Raw genomic sequence first — 7,868 nt, forward strand, 5'->3', positions numbered from 1 at the left:
GCCAGAATCGATTTTAATCGATGAATCGATTATTAAAACCCAGCCCTACCAATAACTCATGGGATAATAAGGACACTAAAATGAGAGTGCTGGACTCCAAGCTGTCAGTCTGGTGACACAGACAGGCTCTCCTCCACACTGTGCTCATTCATCAGGTGCAACCCCAAACATTGCAGGTAACAGCTGGATTTTCCAGTTTCGGTGCAGCTAGCCAAACAGCACTGAGCCAATGACCGCTAAAGACACAAACAGTGAAAGTAGACAGTATATCCTTGATTTCTTAACATAAAACTCATTAAACGTATTATTAGTTTGAGTGTCCTTAGGCTCCCGAGTTATTGGTTCTACTAGTGAGCTGACATAAACTAATGTAAGTCTACTGACTACAACAAACCAGATGACGACACATCACTGACACAAGACAGAGCTGAAGATGTGTGGTGTTTGTCTCTCACCTCATCTAACCTGTGTAGTGTTGATATGTATTTGTAACTTTCTTCTACAAACACAGTGTATGAAGATGAGAAAACAACTGACTGCAAGCTTTGCTCAAGGGTACAACATGCTTTGTTATCAAGCTGGTGCCTACATGATGGTGGGAATCTCACACCCAGCCCCATTTCACTCCCATAGACAAGACTGTACTCACACAACCTTTGATATTGAAAAGGTTTTAACCTTCTTTCAATGTTTCTCAGACAGTTGGTTTGGTTTCGATGCCAGATGACCCAGGAAAACAAGCTTCAGCGACAACCAAACTCCCCCAGCTGGCACAATACACTTCCAGAGCAACTTCATTGACATCAAGAGTCAACAGCAGGTGGCCAGATAGCGGCATTGCCCTCGACCTTAAAGGAGCAGCAGCATATACAAACTCTACTATGGATAGAGAGCTGTCCTCTAAATCAGAGGCTTCAAAATCACTGTGTGTGAATGGACTTTAAAAGATTGAGTTTGAGATGTGCAACACGTGGAGTTAAAATGGTTGTGGAAGAGAAAGCTGAAGAAAAACTGACAATGTACATGTCACAACCATGAAGCAATGCAGGATGTGGGAGTGGCGACAGCAGCAGAAGAGAACCTGGAGGACCAATGAAGGCAATGAAGGCTCAGGACTGTCCTGAAAAGCAGGAGACTGAGGCCAACTGACTTGGAGGCTGAGAGAGAGAATGGTCCTCGGCATAGCAACAAAAAGAAGATGATGACACACACACACAATGCACTAACCTGCCTACTAACAGGCACACACACACATGCAGTGAAGACTAGCTTATGGTCATGAACATGGCCATGTCTCTCATCACTGTTAAAAATGAAAAGCTTAAATGCTGAGTTCAGCAACTGCTGACAGAGAGGTAACTCTCCAGGTTGCAGGACAATAGGTTGACTATTTAGTAGCCTCTGGTGCTACCGTCAATACACTTAGTGGGTAATAAAATTGTAAGATGCTTTCTAATGATTGAACAATACTACATGAAGTCTTTTATATGGATCTTTGAAACATTCTGTTGTCATCTGTCCTCTCAGCTTGTTGGGTTAAGATTAGACATGTAACCTAGTTGACTGCCATCATGTCAGGGAGAGATTGCTTGATTTAACACGAGTGAACGAAATGTTGCAGATGGTTAAACCTGATCCGGTGCTGTATGCGTGTGAGTGGAGATTCCAACAGACTGCTGAGTTTCCTGTTTGTGATGAACTGGTGAAGCTTGCACAGCGACACACAGACACATCTGATCACATAGAAACAAACTCACTACATCTTACAGCACAAGGGTCCGAGGGAGCTGATGAGTGGGGTTTGATAAAAATGGTACAGAGATGCAGGAAACTGTGCAGCCAGGGTAATTCTACTCAACTCATTGTGTTTACATAGCACCAAATCACAACAGTCGCCTCAAGTTTCCATCCGTCCTAATTCTGACTGGACAAAACTGTTTTCATAGAATACATGTTTCTCTTTCCAAAACTGAACAAAGCAATCGGGGCCATGACTAAAATTAGTGCAACGATACAAACACTGGGAAGAAACTGACATTCCAGGGGTAAAACATTGCAATGAGGTGTTTAGGACCCGTCTGACAGCAAATATTAGTGTTGTAAAAACTGCAGCTGCTAAAAAGCACTTCCATGCCAGTTGACACCAGACTCTCCAGAACTGGGATATCCTGGAGTAATTGTGGGCAGCCAGTAAATCTGATGTGGGGGAAATGAAAGGTCGAGGTGACTCCTACGTCTGATTTCAGACCATGTGAGCATCAGTAAGCCTTTAAAGCAAGAAGCAGTGAATGCAGCTACACATGCCACCTGAAGTTCCCAAGAAAGTTGACCAGAAGTTGACCAGAAAGCAACATTTTTTTATTTTTCAGGATAAAGTGGATCCTGCAATTTAGTTTTGGTTCGCTTTGTTTCTCCAAGATCGCATCAGATGTAAGACCTTCTCTCTGAAAACCATTGCAGCGATCCGATTCATTCCAAAGTGACAAAGAAATGTTTTGCATATGACGTCATATTGCTGCCAGTAGATACCCAAGTATGCTGGGAGAGGCTCCAGTGTCAGCGGTGACACGTGGGAGGGAACCGACTGAACATGACAGACAACAGTGGACAAAAAGGGCCAACAGGAGCCAACAGGCCTTCCTGCAAACAGTAGCAGCAGCTGGGAAGAAATTCTCACTTAACATGAGCTTGTAGGCCATCCAGACTTAACCTTGTGGCTGCCACATTCTGTGTCACTGATCCTTCACAAGCAACCCAATCCCATCCTTAATCCACAGGGTTTAATATGTTGTCAAACCAACCTTTGCAGCTTTAACAGCCTCGACTCCTCTGGTAAGGTTTTATTCTGGTAAGCTTCCTTACAAAGCAGGCCTGCCTCACAGTCTCCACTCTAATTCATCCCAAAGGTGTTGTATCAGGTTCAGGTCAGTGCAGACCAGTCAAGTTCTTCCACACCAAACTCACTCATCCATATCTTTATGGACTTTATGATGTAATGCTTAGATGCAGCTGCTCAGCCATGGAAACCCACTCCACACATTTTTCTGGAGCTAATCTAAACGCCACATGAAGTTTGGATGTCTGAAGCGGTAAATTCTGGTGAGTTGGCAAACCAAGAGCAAAATATGGCCAAGCACCCACTGCCCTGCTCTCTGAGTACGAAGCCTACCACTTCGTGGTTGAGATGCAGTTGTTCCAGATCGCTTCCACTTTGTTGTAATACCACTAACAGCTAACTGTAGAACATTTAGTAGCGAGGAAATTTCCTGACTGGACTTGTTGCACAGGTAGCGTCCTATTATGGTAGCACACTGGAATTCACTGAGCTCCTGTGAGTGATCTATTCTTTCACGAATGTTTGTAGAAGCAGCCTGCGTGCCCCGGTGCTTGATTTAATACACCTGTCACCATGGAAGCAACTGAAACACCTGGATTCACTACACGTACTCTCAGTGTGTACTTTTGTGTGTTGTATGTAAAAATCTACACCATTAGAAGTACATGGTGTGATTGGACCCTTCTTTCTTAACAAAGCCTACTACTTTAATAGACTGGGGGGAAATGAGATCCCAGAAATGTCTTTATTAGAAGCACCAAGTTCTACCAAACACAGCAGACTTCCACAAACAAACACTGGTATGATGGAATCTACTGTGTGTTCCAAGTTGTCATCACACAGAAGATAAACTGGAATAATAAGGACATCATGTTCAAGAGTCGGCCCTGCAAAGTGTGGTTTGAGAGAATGTATGGTCTGCTTTAATAGATGCTAGTGATTATTAGATTATGAACAACTCTCCTAAACACACTTTAAATCCTTCAAAATCATATTTCACTGACGCACTACACAAATAATTTGCATTTCTAACAAAAATATAGCAGCAAATCAACATCTAGGCCTACAGTGTCAATCCAAAGGATGTCAAGAAATCTAAGAATCATTTTTCTTAAAGAAACTGTTTCACCAACAAACTATTTCCTGAAAGGCAAAACAGGAATTTCATCTTACACCAAATTTATAAAAATTGAGCTGACACGGTTTGAACAATATATCTAAAATGTCCTTCTGAAGCAAAAAAGAAAAACACAGCTCATTCTGTGCGTTTCAATTGGAACTGCAGACCATATACTCTCTCTTTGTTATGTAATACAGACATTCTGGTTTGATGATGATGATGATGATGATGATGATGATGATGATGAATGGATTAAAACAAAAGACAGACAAAGTTTTCAGTGGGAGAAAAGTTTCCTCACTCATCCAGGTGACTTGTTCAGTCTGTGTGCTGCACTGTAATGACTACGGAGCAATTAAAAAGGAGGGGCGGGTTAGCGCGCAGCGCAGCCAGCACAGCCACGTGAATGGCCCTACACGCTACAACCTACGCAACCCACGACCCCCCCTCACTCACACTTTACATGTTGAGTGATGTGTTGTATGAGACAGTGGGGAGAGGGAGGGCCGGCAGGTAGAAGACTATCCCTGGAAGGAGAAAGCCAGCAAACAACCGGCTCAGCAGTCACCCCCATTCCACATAACCCAACAAAGTGAATTCAGGGCCCACAGTGTCAACGCCCCGGAGCACCACCGAGTCCACGCAGGAAGTTGAGCAGTAATATGCAGATGGGTGGGAGTTTGAGTTTAATGTTTGATTATTTAATGTTTATTTAATTAATTTAATGTTTTGTGTTCTTCTTCCACAACTTATGAATCCGTCGCTGCACACCGATTTCTAAGGTAAAGATGAAGTTGCTCTACTAGGTTTGTAACATTTGCTGCACTCTACACAATGATAATGAACACATTAATAAAACAAACGATCTGAAGATGTTGAAATAGTATATGGATGGTCTTAACCTGTATGACACCCTTCCCAAGCAAACCAGCAGCTTATAATAGCTGACTGAGAAAATGTTTTTGCATACCGATGTATTATGTCAAGATCTCCATCGAAATCCAAGAGCGACTCTACTTTTCTGTCCTCTCCATCAGGCTCTTCAGTGGCTTGTTTGACTGTTTGGCTGGTTTCACTTTCATGTTCTACGGCACTCCCTGGCTCGTCACATCTTTCTGCCAGGATCACGAACCTAGACACGAAGACTGAAAAGTACACAAGTATACATACTGAAAAAACACGTATTCAGTACAAGTTTAACAATCAGATGATTTGCATTTTGACATGTTTTGAATTTTAATTTTCAAATGACAATTTTGACATTTTATTTCGCTCAGGTCTTCATCTTAGCAGCTTCGATCAGTTACCAAGTACAAAACTGTCACAAACAACTGAGTAATGCTTTACCTTTTTGTCATTTAAAACATGTACATACTATAATTATATTAAAAACACTGATTTGGTCATTGTCACGTTGTGGACAACAGATTCTGTACACAGCAGCAAAAATAAAGCACAATGAACAGTGAACTGCACTGAGGACGGGCAGTTTGACTAAAACCACTCCAAACACTTTCATAATAGTTGTCATGTTTTCTGTTTGTGATTGTTTTTCACTAATTATAAAAAATCAGAATGAGCTGAAACTTCTGGGAAACAGTTTAAGAGGAAACGTGTTCTTAGTCACAACAACCTACAGCTTCAGTATTATGACGCTGTGACAGTGACATCATTATACACACCAGGTTGGCCAACGTTGTTGAGGTGTGTCATAAGGTGGCGTCCACCGGGACGGAGCATGTGAACATCTGACAGCACAGTCTCATGTTGGAAACTGATTTCCTGCATGGATGATCAAACCTAATGCTGGAACTGAAGATCAGTCACCTGCTCACCTGAAAGAAGCGCGAGTTTAGAGACAAAGCAGGGTTAACAGGCTCTGGTTAACTCTGACAGGGAAACTGAGCCGAGCCCCAGAGCAGCCGTTCAAACCTAACAAATGTAGCTGGCATGCTCACGGCAGCCGAGGGCGGACACTACTGACAGGCAGCTTTCTCACAGAGTGAACAGAACCAGAGAGACTGAGGTTCAAACTTAATGCTTTGCATTGACAGTATTAACGCTTATACGTCATCCAGCAGCGGCACATGACTGCTGAGGTGGAGGGGACCAGGCCACGCTGCCCACGGTCACACTGGGAAAGATGGAGATCACGTAAAGAAACGTGATGCAGAGGCCTGCCGATGACCACAAACGGGCATAACATCAGGACGTCACGTACAGCAGCTGTTGAGAGGCGAGCTCAACCCGAGAACTGGATCCCTGCTGTCTGGACACGGCACTTCTAAAATACATTTACTTTATTTATTTTTTAAAAAATGGGGAGGGGTGACGTTAACTCACCAGCAGCGACGCTGTGCTAAACGGCCACGACAGTTGACCCGGATGGAAACCCTCCCCCCGCGCCTGTGGCGCCATCTGCTGTTTCTATACCGTCGTTTCTGTTTGTGCGTGTAAAATAGTTGTTGCAAGCACAAATGTTGCATTTCGAGGGGAAAATTATTTTTGAGCAAACAAAACTCATTACTGCGTCCAAGAAATGCCTTTCAGTGTTTGCTATGATTCACACACACACACACACACACACACACACACACACACACACACACACACACACACACACACACACACACACACACACACAGCCCCTGTCACTCAGTCGTTGGCGTTTGCTCTTGCTCAGATCTCTGCAGACCTGCTCTCAGTGTGTCGCTCCCTCTCTTTAAACAGAGGCACAATAATAACAAGCTGGCTTTAAATTATTACAACCAACTGCTGAAGCAACCTAAGGGATATATACAAAACAAAAAAGAAACAAAAATCTAAAAGGCAATGCGACTCTTTACTCAGTAGAAGAGCTGGCACAGTAGCTATAAGTGTTTTTGTGCGAGTGTGTCAGAGACAGAGCAAGCGTGTCTATGTGACCAAATTATTTATTGAGCTTTAAATGGACTCACACTTTACTGCACACGTCACCGTTTCAATTCATGTCATCACCGAGGAATAAGTTCAGGAATCCAGTGGAAACAAAATGAAGCATACACATGGACGGGAAGGTTACACATATAGGTCAGCACTAACTACCAAAGGATCGAATGTTAGATTGCATGAATGAAGTAATTTGTCTTCTAGCAGTTTTCCTGTTTAAGGGCTTTTATATGTTGTGTCTAACTTGTCTTCAGAAGAATTCAGTCGTAGCTTAAAGATAATTCAAAGACAGCATATTTCTAATGTTTTTCTTAGCATTTCATTAAAATGAGCAATTTTAGAATTACTGGGCAAAATTACTAAATTGAAGTGTGAGTATAATTCTCTGCTTAGCAAACAAGTTTGCCTTCAAATCACTAAGTGTAAGCAAACTTTTTTTGAATTGGGTGATAAGCCTCATATGTTACTTGCAAGATTACTTAGAAAAACACAAGCATCACAAACGATACTATCGATCAGTAACAAACATGGGCGGACCACTAGAAACCCCCAAGAAATAAACAAGTGTTTTGAAGATTTTTATCGTGATCTTTATAGCTCTAAGAGTTCTGCGAGTCAGTCATTAATTGAGGAAAAAATCATTCCTGTCCACTATGAGATGAAGGAGAACAACAGCCTGATACCTGCAGGCCTGACAGCAGCAGATGTGTCACTGCTGTAACACCTGTAACACTCAGCAGCGCCTCATTGTTCTGACACACACAACAATTCACATACAACTAATACATCAAGACTACACATAACTACACCTATACACATACACACATAACTACACACTAACTACACACTAACTACACACCATACACACTACACACCTAACACACCTCATACATAACTACACCTATCACATACACACATAACTACACACTACTACACTAACACACACTAACTACACACTAACTACACACTACACACTCACACACT

General features: G+C 42.5%; 1 long non-coding RNA gene across 1 annotated transcript; it reads right to left on the reverse strand.

The window, feature by feature from the left end:
- Positions 1 to 55: 55 nt before the first annotated feature.
- On the reverse strand, positions 56 to 6,391 carry LOC102299552. Its single transcript, XR_317104.3, has 3 exons — positions 6,300 to 6,391; positions 5,639 to 5,791; positions 56 to 5,101 (listed from the first exon to the last, which is right to left on the reverse strand). It is a non-coding gene; the product is annotated as an uncharacterized LOC102299552 (long non-coding RNA).
- Between the last annotated feature and the right edge of the window lie 1,477 nt (positions 6,392 to 7,868).

This window comes from Haplochromis burtoni, unplaced genomic scaffold, assembly GCF_018398535.1.
Source record: "Haplochromis burtoni strain Fernald_Lab_line unplaced genomic scaffold, NCSU_Asbu1 Contig_363, whole genome shotgun sequence".
NCBI classification, from domain to species: Eukaryota; Metazoa; Chordata; class Actinopteri; order Cichliformes; family Cichlidae; genus Haplochromis; species Haplochromis burtoni.